The 17,616-nt window shown below is 35.3% G+C and overlaps 1 non-coding gene across 1 annotated transcript; it reads left to right on the top strand.

Annotated features, from left to right (window-relative positions):
• The first annotated feature begins 15,858 nt into the window (after positions 1-15,858).
• On the top strand, positions 15,859-15,965 carry LOC116633468. Its single transcript, XR_004299731.1, has one exon. It is a non-coding gene; the product is annotated as a U6 spliceosomal RNA (small nuclear RNA).
• Positions 15,966-17,616: the final 1,651 nt, after the last annotated feature.

The following is a 17,616-nucleotide window of genomic DNA, read 5'->3' as shown; positions in this document are numbered from 1 at the left end:
AAAAAGGAAATGCTCTCGGCAAAATAAGTTATGACACAAAGTAAGTGTTATAAGTGATAGACAACTAAGCATTCTCTCAAAGGAAAATCAATTATCAAATATCTTAATAATTTTACTTACACATCTGCTGTTAATACCAAACATGAATATTTGTTTGAATATTCTTTTATCATTAGTCAAACATTATGCAATTGAAACAGCCACATCTTACATTCCACAATAGACAACAAGGACTGGTCATATTTTGACTAGCTATAGTCAAGGTATTAAGACTTATTCAAGCTAAAAAATAATTACTTATAATAGAATAATGATCAGATATCACTAGTTTCTGCTGAATATGGAAATAACATAGAACTCCTTGGATACATGCTAAGAGTTAGGGAATTGCTGTTCTTTTTAGAGTGCTCTTAGGTATCATTAAGAGAATATTGAGCAGGAAAAATGCTCTTCTATTAAAAAGAATGTGTTACTTCATTGGAATGCACATTTAGATAGACAGTAAAATACACTATTCTAGAAGTGAGTGTATAACCTAAAAATAAAAGTGGTTCCTTAACAAATGTGGACAAAAGTAGTCAAAGTTGAAAAGGAATTGGTATAGGAAAGTTGATTTTTAAAGTTTAAATAATTTAGACCATTATTTTTACATTTTCCTTCCAATGATGTAACTATTGGATTTGGGAATTTTTTTTTGTTTTTTGTTTTTACCAAATATGGGAGGTGAATCTAGTGGTAAGAGCATAAGCTGTAGAGAAGCCTGCCTGAGTTTAACTAGCTTGATGAACTGGAGAAAATATGCTTCAATTTCTTTCTCATTAACATTAAATGCTAATAGCATTATTCAACAATAATATTCAATATTCCAGCATTTTTGGTAAAGAGGAAATATGTTAATAAATGTAAAACACTTAGATTAGTGCCGGAGCACACAGTGAGTACTCAATAAAAGTAGCTATCAAATCTATACATATACTATCTTAATCAGTTTGGGCTGCTGAAACAAAATACCATACACTGGGTGGCTTAAACAACATATATTTATTGCTCAGTTTCTGAGGCTGGAAAATTAAAGATTAGGTGCTGGCAGATGTGGTCCTCTTCCCCATTTTCAGAGGACTCTCTTCTCCTTAAATCCTCCTGTGGCCTATTTTGATGTGAGAGAGATTGGTCTCTCTTTTTACAAGGGCATTAAATTCTGTCATGAGGGCCCCACCTTCATGACCCAATCTAACTTTACTACCTCCCAAAGACTCCTTCTCCAAATACCATTATATTGTTAATTAGGGCTTTAACATATAAATTTGTAGAGGATACAAACATTCAGTCCATAGCATATACATATGTGTGTGAATATATATATATATATTCAGAATATACATAAAAATAATAAGAACAGAGGAAAATACCTTTGGATTAGAAAATGCTATCTCATTAATGTATATGCACTTAGCACAGTACCTGGCATAATTGTTAGTATTCAATAAATTAACTTATTGTTTGTATATATTTCTCAGAATCTGACTCAGTTCTGCTTTAATTTTTAGTTTCAAATTTAGTTTAAAATTTTTATTTAGAATTTTATTTTAGAATTTTATTTAGAATGTTAGTTTGACTTAAAAATACTTCTTTAAAGTGAATCATCCTTTTAAAGTTTATAAAAGATGATGACTACATGGTTAACCAAATATTTGACTTTTCACTGGATATTACCTAAGTTTCATAAAATGATCCAAAATACACACTTGTGTTAGAATAACTACTTGCACAAGGTAAATATGATACATTGTGGCATCTTCTATATAGGCCATTTCATTAATAATATGGTTATAAGTAAAATTCAAAATCTTCAAAGTGCAAAAAAAATTATAAATATTTTGTGACAGATTCAGGCTATTAAAGCACACTTACAGAACATTCAGCAATCCCCAGGCCAGACAGAGGTAATGACACTTGGCATCAAAGTGTCAAAAGATCCATCTGATATGGAATAGATAACCCCATTTTATTTAAGCAGGGGGTCAACGTTCAGCAAGCTTTTCCTCCCTGGAAGGGTAATGATTTCAATGCAATTACCCCTCAGCTGTCAGAATCCAAAGGTCAGATTTGACCATTTGCTATTTTTAAATGCCTAAGACTATCTATCAGCTGGTCTAAAATTTGTGGCAACTATACAACTAATTTTGAGTGCTGGTGAGAAAGGAAGGAATCATGAAATAGAAACTGTAAGTTAACCTGTGAAATGGATATTCAATAATAAATGTAATAATGTGGTTTTGAAATATTAAAGTTTGGAAACTCTACTTATCTCCAATTAATGAAAGGTAAACAGCTTTCATTCTATCTAACCTACCAGGGAACTGGAAAAAAAAATTACATTTTCCCCAAATTACTCAACTTGCAACAAAATTTTTTGTTTTCTTAATTTATTGTCTCTTTCTGTAACCTCAAGCTGATTGCTTAATCACTCTGAGTTAATTCCTCAATGTACCCCATAAAGAATTTAAATCTTTCACAAATTTCCTGTGGTATTATTAATTCTATAAGGCATTTAGGCTATTAGGTTGTGTCCAATCTTTTTAACCCATAATTTGAAGGTCCCTCTACTTCAAGAGTTAAGGTATAATTAGCCTCTCCAAAGAGACAGAAGCACCTGACCTAAACTTTTACTTTTCTACAACTGAAGCAGTCTCCTCTACCTCCTAAACTCCCACCACCCAAACCACTTTTTTTTTGGATTTGTTTACAGTTTTATTGAGGTATAATTTACATTAGATAAAATTCACCCATTATAAGTGTATAAATTGATGGATTTGGGGAATTGTACACAGTTTTGTAACCATTACTACCATCAAGACATAGAACAGTTCCATCACCCTAACACATTTCCTCTGCCCCTTTAAATCTATCACCTACCCTGACTGTGCCCCACGGTAAATAGGATGCAGACTGGCAATGGTTTAACTTTAGCAGAAAATATATTATCTTAGTCTAAAGCTTTATGTTTTTTAAATCTTGCTTTACATTGGAGAGAATACATGCGTTCATTAAATCTTTTGACCTTTTGACTTGTAAGGAAAAGAAAGATTGGCTAAGTAATGGGGGCTAATGAAAGGGCAACTCTGTTCTTATGCTTGGCCATCTTGGTATCTCCTACATGATGACTTTCATGGAGCTTTGGTTAGCGACACTCAAAGCAATGTTGTCTCTCCCCTCAATATCAATAGATAGCTGGGTTTTGTTTTTGATTTTTTTTCCACTGTTGGTTAAGTTGCTATCAGGCTTGGGTTTCTTTGGACTGACTGGTCAGTGCACAGACTAAGGAGAGCTATGGGGTAACTTTGACTTTACCATTAACTGATTCCACTAAGCTCTTGAATGTTTCTCTCTACACTCTGCTCCATTGTTTGCTTCTCACCAACCAGCCAGTTTTCTCTGTACTTCCCAGTCCTAATTCCAGAGGAAAATAGACTGATTTGACTAAATATTTTCTATGCTACTTGGAGGAACACAAATTCTAGATAGGTTAGGTGGTATTTCTAAAATAAGAAGAAATATTGTCAACTACATTTTTTTTTTTTTTGTCCTCAGAAGTATTTTTTTTTTTTTTTTTTGTCCTCAGAAGTATTTTGTCAACTACATTTTTATAAGGATTCTATGTATGAACCATTTTTTCCCCTCACATCTGGAAAGTTCTTAACCAATGTCATATGTCCAGAACCTGTCATACCAAGCTACCTCACAAATCACTGACTAGTGTATGATGTGTCTTAAGGTGAAGTGCCTACTCCCAGCCCATCCAGTGACCACTACTGCCCAAATCATAGTGTAGAACTGCTTTTCTGAGCAGACAGTCCTTTCATGAGGAAGAGTTACTAGGCACTATTGACATATCTGATACAATAAATATCCATGTGTGCATTCAAATGCACACACACACACCACACCACTCCACCCCACCATACATTAGAAATTGATAGCATTTTGCCTGCTTATTTTAATGTATGGGAAAATATTCTAAGTGACTGTGGAGACTTAACCTGCAGTCAGTGCCTCAGTTATCTACAATTTTGGGAAGTCTGGACATTTGTAACCTTGATATTCCTACTCTGAATTATGAAAATAATACTTGGAAGAAATAAATCATGGTATATACTCAATGGTAACACACAGTATATGTCAAAATCTAATTTTGTGCAGTTCCAGTTAAAGAACCTGTGATAAAGCAGGTGCTAACTGGTGGCCTTGACTACCAGCTGTCAATGACTACATCTGTGGATGCATACCTGGCAGTCTCTAACAGAACCATTCTCAGACATACAGTTGGGGTAAGTGTGGAGTGGGGCGTGGGGTTATGTATTTGTAAACATTTTCTAAGTGACTCACATATACAGCCATGTTTGTGTATCACTGGCCTAGAAAATCACTGTGGTCATTTGGACTCACTTCATTTACTTCTACCTGGTTTGAACTTCCCAAATGGAGCTTAATCATGGCTTGATCTTTCTGGTCATCAGCCCCTATCCAGGAGCCCACCAAGAGTTGCCTCATTAGGACAAAATACACTCCTATCACCCAGGAAATTCCGAAGGAATTAGGAATTCTGTGACAGATACTTTCTTCATTGCTTAAGAAGTTACGAAGGTCCTAGGAGCTCTATGTCAGGAACTGGGTTCAAAGATCAAATATTAAAACGGAAGATCTTCCTAGTACTTCTATTTATAAGGTTTTAGGAGCTCTACACCAGGAACTGGGAGCAGAGATCAAATATATTTCTTATTATTTCAGAGGGGTCATTAATTCTGGGCATTATTAATGAGAATAAACAAAATAATCTGAACAATATTATGGACAAGCTACATTTGTCTAACTATCTACTAAGAATTACTTTCATTTGTTTAATGATTTTACTATACTCAGGGCACTTTGTTAAGAGCTTTACTTATATTAGCTTACTTAATTTTCACACAACCTGATGACTAGGATATATTTATAATCTTCACATAACAGGTAGAAAACTGAGGCATGAGAGATTAAGTAACTGCCTGAAGGTCACGTAGCCAAGGTCAAACAGGGTCAGGCAGTCTGACTCCAAGGTCTCATACTCTTAAGAAGATGTGGCCTCAACTTATAAACATACTTATTAACAATGTTATACACCTAACAATTAACTTAGGCACAGAGACAATTAATTTTACTAAGTGCAACTCAGAAGCAGCCTTGTTTCACCACAAAGCAAATCTCTCCTCACTAAGGATTAATAAACACATCTAGTCAGTGTGGACAGAAGTGGAGTTTTTGTTTAGGGTCCTAGATCCTACCCTCTTTCAACCTATCTATCCCTTTAGTCCTGACTTGTACTATCTGCTTATTGGGCCACATACTAACTTTTGATGATAGTCAACAGGCACTTTCAGATCTCCTCTGTGGTTTCTCACTGTCAGATTAGGAAAGGGTAAGGTTTTCAATTCTTACTAAGGAAAGTTTCTACAACTACTGAATCACTGTTTTATTGTCATTATGGTTACTTTCAATTAAGTATGGTTACTTTCATCACTCTTCTGCATGAAAATTTGAACTCCGGTTAATTTTCTAGCTCTAGTTTTTCTGAAAAACTGATAAACATAGAATATCAATTTTGTTATTAGGCAATTTCACTTGTAGTAAAAATGATCTCTGGTAGATTGCATTTGGACTGTATGAACTATAAATACTTTGTGGAAAGTCATAACTTAAGGCATGTACTGATTCTCATAATTAGGCATGTCACATGTGTTACATGCATTCTCCAGGTCAGAGTCCCCATCTGCTCTAGAGGATGCCAATCCTGGATGCATTTGAGTTTGCAATTCCTAATAGTCTTCCATCCCTGGGAGGAATTTTGTTATCAGACTTGAGGTTTCAGACAGGCTTAGTGTAGCACCTCATCAAAAAACTCGACCCCAAGAGAAAAAATTTTTTAAAAAGAACTTTTCAATCTCTTCAACAAATGGTATTGGGAAAATTGGACAGTCACATGCAGAAGAATGAAACTGGACCATTTCCTTACACCATACACAAAAATAGACTCAAAATGGATGAAAGACCTAAATGTGAGACAGGAATCCATCAAAATCCTTGAGGAGAACACAGGCAGCAACCTCTTTGACCTGGGCCACAGCAACTTCTTGCTAGACACGTCTCCAAGGGCAAGGGAAATAAAGGCAAAAATGAACTATTGGGGCTTCATCAAGATAAAAAGCTTTTGCACAGCAAAGGAAACCGTTGACAAAACCAAAAGACAACCGACAGAATGGGAGAAGATATTTGCAAATGATATATCAGATAAAGGGCTAGTATCCAAAATCTATAAAGAACTTATCAAACTCAACACCCAAAGAACAAATAATCCAATCAAGAAATGGACAGAAGACACGAACAGACATTTCTCCAAAGAAGACTTACAAATGGCCAACAGACACATGAAAAAATGTTCAACATCACTTGGCATCAGGGAAATTCAAATCAAAACCACAATGAGATACCACCTCATACCAGTCAGAATAGCTAAAATTAACAACTCAAGAAACAACAGATGTTGGCAAGGATGCGGAGAAAGGCGAACCCTCTTACACTGTTGGTGGAAATGCAAGCTGGGGCAGCCACTCTGGAAAACAGTATGGAGGTTCTTGAAAAAGTTGAAAATAGAGCTACCCTACAACCCAGCAATTGCACTACTAGGTTTTTACCCCAAAGATACAAATGTAGTGATCTGAAGGGGCACCTGCACCCCAGTGTTTATAGCAGCAATGTCCACAATAGTCAAACTATGGAAAGAGTGGAAATGTCCATCGACAGATGAATGGATAAAGAAAATGTGGCATATATGTACACAATGGAATACTACTCAGCCATCAAAAAAAATGAAATCTTGCCATTTACAATGACATGGATGGAACTAGAGGGTATTATGCTAAGCAAAATAAATCAATCAGAGAAAGACAATTATCATATGATCTCACTCATATGTGGAATTTAAGAAACAAAAGAAAGGAAAAAAAGACAAAAATCAAAGAGGGAGACAAACTGTAAGAGACTCTTAATCATAGGAAATAAACTGAGGGTTGCTGGAGGGGGAGGGAGCTGGGGGCTGGATAACTGGGTGGTGGACATTAAGGAGGGCATGTGATGTAATGATCACTGGGTATAAGACTGATGAATCACTGAACTCTACCTCTGAAACTAATAATACACTGTGTGTTAATTAACTGAATTTAAATAAAAAGAATAAAAAATAAATAAAAAGAAAACTTTTCTTTCCTTCATTTTTTTTTCTTTTCAAACAAGCATTTGCTGTATCTAATGACATCACTATCTTGCACATTTAAAATTAGAATGGTTTAGAATAGCAAGAACACACACACACAAAATAATAACAAGAACAGGTATAAATGTTCTGTATAAATGTTCATACAAAGAAAAATAGAGTATAGCATGTTTTAAAGTTTTTAAAAATTACTTTAACAAATCTCAGAAGAATTAAGTTACTTTTAATGAAATTTCTTATAATCATGGTGAGTCCTCAAGATAAATCCAGAATGAAACAGTTAAACATATTTTTGTCCAATTTTGCCAAACACACATAATTATAAATAGTAAGTCTAGGGCTATGACTAATGACTTCAGCAAAATCACACTAAGTATACCCAATTCACTCTGACTTATGAAAACAGAATTTTAAGACAAAGAAGTATCAAAAAGCACCCTATTTAGAGAACGCAGCTTCAGAGTAGAAAAAAATTATATCCATTCATTCTTTCAGTTGGTTTAATTCTACCACTTTGCATATTCACCTCGTTTTAGAAAACTGTAAAACTATTTATCTTAGAAATAGAATTCAAATTACTACAGAGCCTATTTCCCTCCAGTAAAATTCAGCTCAATACTTATGAACTCCATTTTAATAAGTAAATTTGTTCAATATGCACATCAAATTTCATGTTAATTAACATCTTTCTAGAAAACCCTGAATAATAAAATTCAAACAGAGTATAAATTATAATTTATATGAACACTGATTTCTACTTTGATAAATTATTTTCTCATAATACCTTGCATTTTAATTGGAAGGGTAATGATTCTATGTAATCAAAATTTTAGTTGTGGAATCTTTGAGCCACTAAAACTTAAAACATAAAAGAAGTGTCAGGCTTATGTTGAATTAACTAAGGGAGGAGATGACTGGCTAGAAGTAAAAGGATTAAAGAAAGAGAAAAAGAGAAAGAAGTTTGGAAAGAGGTAAAAAGAACCAGAGATGCAGGCAGGTTGCCCAACTGTGGGACTGGGAGAGAGGAAAAAAGTATTAAATTCTTTCTTCCTGACCAAGATATACTCTTTGGACAGAGCCAAGAGAATTATTAAATTGCCTAAGTCTATGGGTCCTCTTTGTCTTTCCTAGAATCTGGGCACATCAGCTACTGATGAAGAATGGGGAAGAGAAAAATATTAGAAAAAGAGAAATTTGGCTAACTACAGCCTAAACCATGGCCCAACTCAGTGGCTGATTGCCTAGAAACAGCACTGAAGATGTAAAACAGGCAGATTTTCAGGTAGGTGCATCAGTGTTGGGGTTAATGATACTGTGCTAAGGACATCCTTTAGGCAGCAGCCTAGAATACTCAGGGACAATGTGGCCCTCAACTGAGGCAACAGCTAGAAACTAAGAAAGCAAACAGTACCATGAGAGAAGCAATGGATTGAAGCAATAGTTGATGCTGCAGCAACACTCACCAAATTAATACAATTTAGAGAATTTTTTTTAGTTATGACTGTTCCCCACAGATCCCAGGTATAATCAATTCATTAGTTTACAGCACTTTAATCCCTGACTCTTGATAAGCTAAAATTCCCAGCATGACCAGATGTGTAACATGAAAAAGGCACAAGTTGATAATGGAGAATGAAGAGGCAAGGCTGGTGGCCGGATTTAGAGCAGCAATTCCTAAATTTTAATATACATATGAATCAACTAGCGATCTTACTAAATTGCAGATTCTTATTCAGTAAGTCTGGGGATAGTCTTCAGATTTTGTGTTTCTAATAAACTCCCAGGTTGTTCCAATGTTACTAGTCCATGAGATACACTTTGAATAACAAGGAATTAGAGAATGGGAACAATTTCTAAGCCTAAAAAGGGTTAAAAAATTCTTGGCTTTGGGTATGGAGTAATACAAAAGAGAAAATAATGTACAAACTGTATTATGTTAAAACACAGCAAGACCATAGCCAAACAACAGTCTGGTGTACCACAATTCTGGCCACCACAACCTTCTAAGCAAGCCTGTTAATATGGGCAGCCCAACACCCAATAAATGCAACATTGGTCTAGTTAAACAAAACAAAAATTGTGTATATTCCTCTACAAGAAAAACCATTATTGGATAATACATTTCTACAAGGAATTATTTTACTAATACTAAATCTTTATGAGCTGTCCTTCACCAGTATTTTATCCAGCTAACTTCTACCACTACTTACTCAAATCTAATTCCCCAGAGGAATGTACTCTAAGGTCTAAGGGAGGGCTGCATGGTAAATGCACTTAAGATGCAGTGTGTTTCTGTGCTATAGCTCCTAACACAAGCATAATTAATATTTATGTGAATATTTCTTCAATTTCTATCTCTTCCACTACAATATAAGTTCTGTAATGTGATGGACCCTGTTTTATCTTGTTCAGTACTGTAATGCTATAATCTAAAATGATGTCTGGCCCATATTAGGCACTTAAATATTTGTTGAAAAACTAGTTTTGAAGAATCAAAGCATTCTATGCAAAATAATATAAGCCAGGTCTAGGGATCACATAGCTGTTCTAGCAACTAATATAAATAGGGGGTGCAATAAGAGATAAGGCTATAAAATAATTTAAAGATAAATTAAGGAAGAACTGAGTTTTCTGATTAAAATAGTACAGATTGAGTAAAGAACCTATGTTAACAGATAATATGATTAAAGTATCATGTATCAGCTGTGAGAAATTGCTTAGAAAGGTATTGCAGTCAATAAAGGTTTTGGGAAATGATGGTCTCGGGACGGTGGCAATGATCACAGAAATGAGTGAATTGACATAAATGGCATTCAGAAAGATGAATGAAAGGATTTATTTTTGGGTGAGAGCCTAAAGATGAGAAAGGAATCAAAGAAGATTTTGATATTTCAAGACTGAATGAACTTAGGGATTTTTTGCTTCTGGTTATGATGGAATATATATTACCAAACTAGCCCTCCCCCTATAAACTACCATAAAATTAGAAAAATACATACAACTCTTTTCAGGCATTGGACAATAATCAGTGAAATCCTATGATTCCTGAAAGATGAGATACTCATGAAGTAAGCCCTACAATTGCCCTATCTCTCTGTCCAGGGACAATTTCCTAATCACAACACAATGAGCTGGATGCCAAACAGAGTACAGCAATTCCATTGAGCTAAAAAAGCAAAGATCAGAGTTCATGGCAGCTGGGGACCCGCTGGAATTCGTGGGGCAGAGCACCTAAGAGAAGGGACCTGTTCACAGAATGGGACACAGAATTCTATGCGGGGCTCCCACATAGGGGTTCCTTGGCTGCACATACATAGGGAAAGACTAAAGTCAGAGAGTATCTGCTATGGGTTAAAAGTGATGAGAGATTTGAGATATCAAGCAGTGCAAGAGGACACTGGAGTTCAAGCCAGCCATAATGAGAGACCAGGTAAATAGTTCATTAACACCTTGAACATACAGATGAGACATCAGAAAGCTTGTGCCTCAAGAGTAACAACCATATCACAGAGTAGAGCCTACTTTTGGCATGCCATAACAAATCTTAAAACCAAGCATGGAAGATCTGCAAGAGAAGAGTTTAAATGTTAGTTCTGCCAAGATATAGAGACTTGGAGACACCTTGTGAAAACAAATACTATACATCATCCCAGCTTCCCAAAGATTTACAGGTTCTGGCCCTCAACAGAGCCTCAGTGAGTCTTGAAGGAATTAAATAATACAAGATATTGTTTAGGCACAGGAAATGCCAAATAAATTAAGTCATGATCTTATGCACAGGAAAGGGACTATACAAGTCCAAGGAAAGAACTTTTCAGCTTGAGTGAAAAGATCAGAACTTTCATGCTCAATATCTGTAAAATTTCTTACCACTGGCTAATCTCTCTTTTGAAACTTACTTTCTTGGATTCCAGGATACTCCATTCTAATTTTTCCCATCTTTAGTCTCAAACTAGGCTCTTCTCATTTTATCTAATTCTGTTATCTTTCTCTTCACCCTAAAGTAGGTGTCCCCCAATGTTTAATCTTAGACCCTTTCTCAGCTTCATAATTTTATAAATTCTCTCTGGCTATATGTCTACAATCATTTCTTTGTGTTTGATACTCAAATCTGCCTGCCTATCTAGCCATGAGCTCCAGACTAATACCTTCAATTATCTCCAGGGAGATAGCTCATTAACCACTCAAGTTTTAACTAAAACCAAAATTTAACTTATTAACAAAACATGTTGTTCTTCTTGTATTCCTTATACTGATTAATATCAGACCACTTGGTCCACTGTCAACTTAAGCTATGTGTAGAAATGAAAAAGCAGAGGTGAACTTTGTTATTATTTTGTTCATTGCCACCTTTCCAAGGATAAATAAGACCATTTTCTGTGTATTTTAATCCTCTATTAGGCTAATCAACTGTTCTTTGATATAATACCAATTTTTATAAAAATGGTAATCACACCATGTGATCCATTTCTATAAGAACGTTTTGCAAGCTTTAGTGTGCACAGGAATTTCAATAATACCAGTGATTAATATTTATTGGATGCACTATTACAAGATCTTCCCACAATTATTTCATTTAAGCATCACAAAGATAAAGTCATTCTCATGTAAGCATATTAAAAATAGAAATTTTGATATAGTAAGTCTGGTTTGAGACCCAAGGGTCTATATTTTTAACAAATATTCAAATGTTTTTGATACATTTAGGGCATTAGATTCACTATTTTATAGAGTATCTCTTTAATATGCCAGTAAGTTTTAGTTCCTGACATCATTGTGTTAATTCATGACTCATCTCTCTCTCTAAATATGTCACTTTCTATTTTTCTTTACAACTGCAATCTTTCCCCTCTGTGAAAATTCTGTACTCTGTCATTAGCAAGTTTTTTCAGGCCCTTCAGTTCACTAGAATAGAATTGCTTTGGCTACGCATAGTTGTACTATCTCAAATATATTCAAATAGTTGAGCTATATTACGATGGATAATGCAACACTGTCCATATATTCCTATTTATTTTAAAACTCTGGCCTTTTAATTTAAAATACATCTGATAAGTGATATTGGTTATATTATAATTAGATTATAATGTTCTCAATTCCAAGAAAATTCCTTCTAATAATTCTAAACATAGAGGCAACCAATTTTAAACAAGCAGAGATTCACTAAGTTAAATAAAATTAAAATAAACAACCCCAAAATACTGGTAGCTTAATATATTAATAGTCTATTTCTCCTTCTTGTATCATAGTTAATAGACATATACATGGCACGTGTTCGTTTACAGCATGTTGGGGAAGAGGTGTGATGCTGATCTGCTTCACATCATCATTTCCGGACCCAGGAGATTTCCAGCGGTTCAGCCATCTTCTAGGAGTCTCTTAGTGTATGCGTAACATTCCTTTAAATGATTCCCTAAAAGCCTCAGATTCTACTTCCATTGTATACAAACTATTAAGATTGTGTTTTCCTGAAAAAGAAATCACTGAATCTAAATAAACTGGAAAATCTTTAATAGAAAAACCTTTTTATAATTGTAATTTTCCAGCATGCAAATATGGTAAACATAGGCAGCAATGTATAAAACTATAGTTTAAATTTTAATAGTAATTCACCTTTAAGGGATAAAAGAATGTTACAATCTATAGCTCAAAAACTTGCACACCTTGCAGGAAAGGAACAAAACTTTATTTCACCATATTACAGAGACTAAAAATAACTAGTCATATAAAATATTATCAGTTATTAATACCTCAAATGTTCATGTCCTATCTTGGTAAATCCTATGAAGCTAGTAAAGTCTGATACACTAATGTGAATGTCCAGATAGCACAGCAATACTTTAATTCACAGTGTCCATGTAATGTGAACTATGATTCTAGGGTACAAAAGGCCAATTAAAGATGAGTTGGGAAGTATTTTTCCAGCCTCATGAATGAGAACAGACCCAGTACACATTACCATTTGGTTCCTAAAGTTTATCTAAATAGTCCAACCTACCGGAGAACTTATAAAATAAATGCAGCTCTTGTGACTCAATTCATAGAAAACTATTCCTATATGAGGGCTCAACATTTCCCACTGACTTTTGTCTTTTTATAGTAGTTATTTCAAATAGCTTTTTCCTTACTCTAGTAAATAATCTGAAATTTAAGAGAAACTGAATTTGGCAAGCTAGGCCAAATTAATCAGAAGAGAGTTGATCATAATGAAATGGGATTATTCCAAATAGTATCTGAATTCTGTTTCACTTGCCTACTAGCATCCCTGGCTCTTGAAGAAGATATTAAAAGGAGACACTCCAGGGGTATCTGGGTGGCTCAGTTGGTTAAGCATCAGTTCTTTGATATTATCTCAGGTCATGATCTCAGGGTTGTGAGATGGCATCCCGAGTCAGACTCCATGCTGGATGTAAAGCCTGCTTAAGATTCTCTCTCCTTCTCCCTCTGCCCCTTCCCCCCCCTTGGTGCTCTATCACTCTCTAAAGCTAAAAAAAAAAAAAAAGAGAGAGAGACACTGCAGGAAAATACACATGTAACAAACAGGATGTTAAAACACACGTCTTTCTGCTTCAATTAAGACAAAAAATATGATACACATCAATAAAAATGAGTACAAGACAGATGACCATATGCAGAATTTACAAAGAAAATGTCAATATTAACAATTCTTGGATTCCTCAAGCAAATCAGAGATAATAAAGAGGGTCAAGGTACAGAGAGAGTGGGTTTTTTTAAGAGACTCATTGATGGAAATCCCCACCCTTCCCCAAAAGAAATGGGGTAAGTATGGAAGGTGTGAAATCTTCCATCTAAAACCTTAGAATGGGCATTTCCATTGCAGTACTCCCAGATCCTAGAATGTCAATTCCCTAAGGTGGAAGATACAGTGAATGCTTCAGAATTTTAAAGTGGTTGTGGCAGCAGAATAAACGTATCTGTGCTGGGACTGCCAGCTCTAAGATGGTGAGCCATGCCAAAAAGAGAAAAAGCAAGGTTAAAATATTATTATTTATAGTGATATATTACATAATGAATTAACACTGTATTTGTAACTTAGAAGGACTAAAACTGTAAGATTGTTATCAGAGAGGAACAAGAAATGTCTTGGACCTGTGAAAATTGCATCAAGGGTAAGGGTAAGAACACTGCCTCTCTGAGTAAGTTTTCATGGCCATAGAACATAGAAATAAATTGTGCTTTGATTACAAATAAATTACATATGTGAAACATCCAAATGAACCAATATTTATGATTAAAAAGGACTTGTCCCCAAATGACTTTGGGGGACCCCAGCTTTGACAAGTGGACTAAGTAAGTCATAAGATCTAGTTAGTCATAGATCATCTTGTTTACAACAGGCCAGCCAAAGAAGCCAAGTCCCTAAGGTTACAGTTGTTCTTTGGTCATCAGTATTTCATCTTACTCATGGTGGTAACACATCAAGGAGAAAACCAGTTTCTCCTAAAAGCATAAAGCATTTGACTAAAACTTTTAAACCCAGAGCAAGTAAGAATCAGCCATAAGATGGTCTTATCAAAACAATTAGGAAATAATATTCCAAAAATATACATCATAGGACAACCAAAGGACCACCGAATGGATAAAATATATTTTCATTCAAATATCCCTACCGTGTCTGGGTCTGATGCTTGTTCCATTTCTTTAAATTGTGTTTGTTTGTTTTGCCTTTTAATGAGCCTTCTATTTTTTTCTTGATAGCCAGATATGAGGTATTGGGTAAAAGAGACTGCTGTAAAAAGGCCTTCATAATATGGTGGTGAGGGACAGCATTTTTTAGTCCTTTGATTAGGTCTCAGTCTTTTAGTGAGTCTATGCCTCTGCACAGTAAATTTCACAAATGTTTCTTCCGTTTTTTTTTTTTTTTTTTTTTTCTTTCTCTCCCCACTTAGGTGGTGGAGGATAGCTAGAGGATGCTGGAGTTAGGTATTTCCCTTCCCCCAGGTCAGCTAGGCTCTGATAATACCCCAGCAAGTTAGACTCCCATTAAACTAGTTTCTCCTGAGGGCACACCTTCTTAAGAAGAGCAGAATGCTCTGAGTATTTCAAAATGTTTCCTTTGCCCCTCCCCCTGCAGGAAGCCTGACGGATTTATTCTCCCATATTTACTATAGAAATCTGGTAATGTTTCTGGAGGTAAATCTCACATACTGTGGGCCCCCTGCCTATGACTGGGGCTTAACACTCAGAATTGTCCACCCTGAACCTCTAGCAATTTGTCAGTTATAGTTCAGGTTTTCCTACCCTGGCACTGGTTCCCTGGTTTCTATTCTATGGAACTTTATGCCCTGTTTTTGCCTGACTCTGCAATCTTGGGGACAGTAGTTTGTCCTGTGTCTCCCCCCGCCCCGACCTACAGATCCCAGAATTGTTGATTTTTTAGTCTATTCTGCTTTGTACTTGTTAAGACAGAGTGGCAACTTCCAAGCTCCTTATATGCAAACCAGAGACTGGAAGCCTTAAATAGATTTTAATCTCTTCCAGCATTATACAAGAAAACTTAACCCCTAATGCTCTTAATCAATAGCATCCTTGTGCTTACTTCGGCAGCACATATACTAAAATTGGAAAGATACAGAGAAGATTAGCATGGCCCCTGAGCAAGGATGACAGGCAAATTCGTGAGGCATTCCATATTTAAAAAAAAAATAGTAACCTTGACTTTGACCTTTAGCACTCTTCTCAAAGGTTACAGTGAGAGTGAGGCAGGATGAATGCCTCTAAAATGCATTTAAAAGACCTGTCCTCTAAACCGTAACTTAGCGGAAGAGAGAAGGGCTTGAATGAAAGCAGATGTTAACAGTTTTCTTCATTTTACTACATTGATTAAACAGCAACTAATTCAGTATTGCTATAATCAGGTTCAGGGTACAAGTTCAAAAGAGCTCAAAAACTGAAATTAAAAATGAGCATATTGATCCTTATCACATAGCTTTCAACCAAAGGCTTCTATCTTCACCATATATATAAATTCTTATTTCAAGAACACAAGGGGCTCTTAGTTTTAGTTATTTTCTAGTACTGGTCCAATGTTCAAAAAGCATTTAGTTTAGAAAACCATGGTTTTCTAAAGTCACCATGGTCATGAACATCACAGTATTCTTAAAATTCTGAGGACATCCTCCTAATCATTCTGAACAGAGACAACTCCAAGCAAGCAAGCAAGCATTGTTTATTAACTAAAGATGGCAAGGAGAACAGATAACTACTGTCATTGGAGTGATTATATAATGTTTCTCAGAGCCAGAGATTCACTGTGACATAATGTCAAATAAATTTGGAATTCTTCCCACCCTCACAAAATTAGAAAGTTAGTCACTTCTTAGTGAACATTATACTATCAGATAAAATGGGAATAATAATACATTCAGTGTGTGATAGATTATTACAGGTAACCTCAGTGCCTGAGACAAAAGAAAATAAAGGTCACAGACACAGAGGAATTTCATAGCAAGATAAAATTATTGTTGGCTTAGTTGCTGTCATCCTTTAGGCTGATAAGACAATGTCCTCTCATTAGTTTCGGGCTCATAAATAGCCTATAAGGATTTCCGGTCTACAAGTATCTTCTTTACTCACCTGAGAACTCTTCAGAATTAGACGTTTAAGAAACCATAGTTTTGGCTTTAAGACAGTGATACTTAGCCAAGTCAGTACATTAGAGTCACCTGGGAGCTTTTAAACCTAAAGATTCTTTAAGCTACAACCTCAGAGTTTCTGATTTAATTGGTTTGGGATAGAGCCCAAACAAGATTTCTTTTTTTTTTAAGTAACAAAAGACTTAAAATGGGGCTGATTTTGGCAGATGCAGTCTTTATGTAGGAAGGTGAAACTGTACCTGGTGTTATGTATGTTAGAGTAAATAGAACACGAAATACATAGACACACTGTAGACAAATAGAAGAGAAAGGAACAAAAAGACAAGGTAAAAATTTAAACTGCTAACTGCAATATTTTGCCTAGAACCAATTCTGGCTCATCATCATAGCTTTTAATGGGAGTGCAAAAGCCTGAAGAAGAGTAGATGGACTTGGAAAAGTTTGGCACAAGGTGAATTTTAGGAAACTTGTCCTGAAAGTCTATTTATCATGGTTGACTTCTTTCTGAGGAGTAGCACAAAAATGTTAGACAAGCATTGTTTTCACCATAGTCCTTAGCTCAGCAGGTATTTTTTCCTACTTCAGATGGAGGAAATTTTCAGAGACAATAAGTGGCCCTACAAAGGTCACCCAACATTTTCTGTCACTCCAACTGGGAAAATAATAAGTTAAACTTAAGTAATGCCTTCTTTT

The sequence above is a fragment of the Phoca vitulina genome, unplaced genomic scaffold, assembly GCF_004348235.1.
Source record: "Phoca vitulina isolate PV1807 unplaced genomic scaffold, GSC_HSeal_1.0 scaffold7, whole genome shotgun sequence".
In the NCBI taxonomy this organism is placed as follows: Eukaryota; Metazoa; Chordata; class Mammalia; order Carnivora; family Phocidae; genus Phoca; species Phoca vitulina.
The sequence above is the reverse complement of the archived record's forward strand: the minus strand, read 5'-3'. Positions and strand labels throughout refer to the sequence as shown.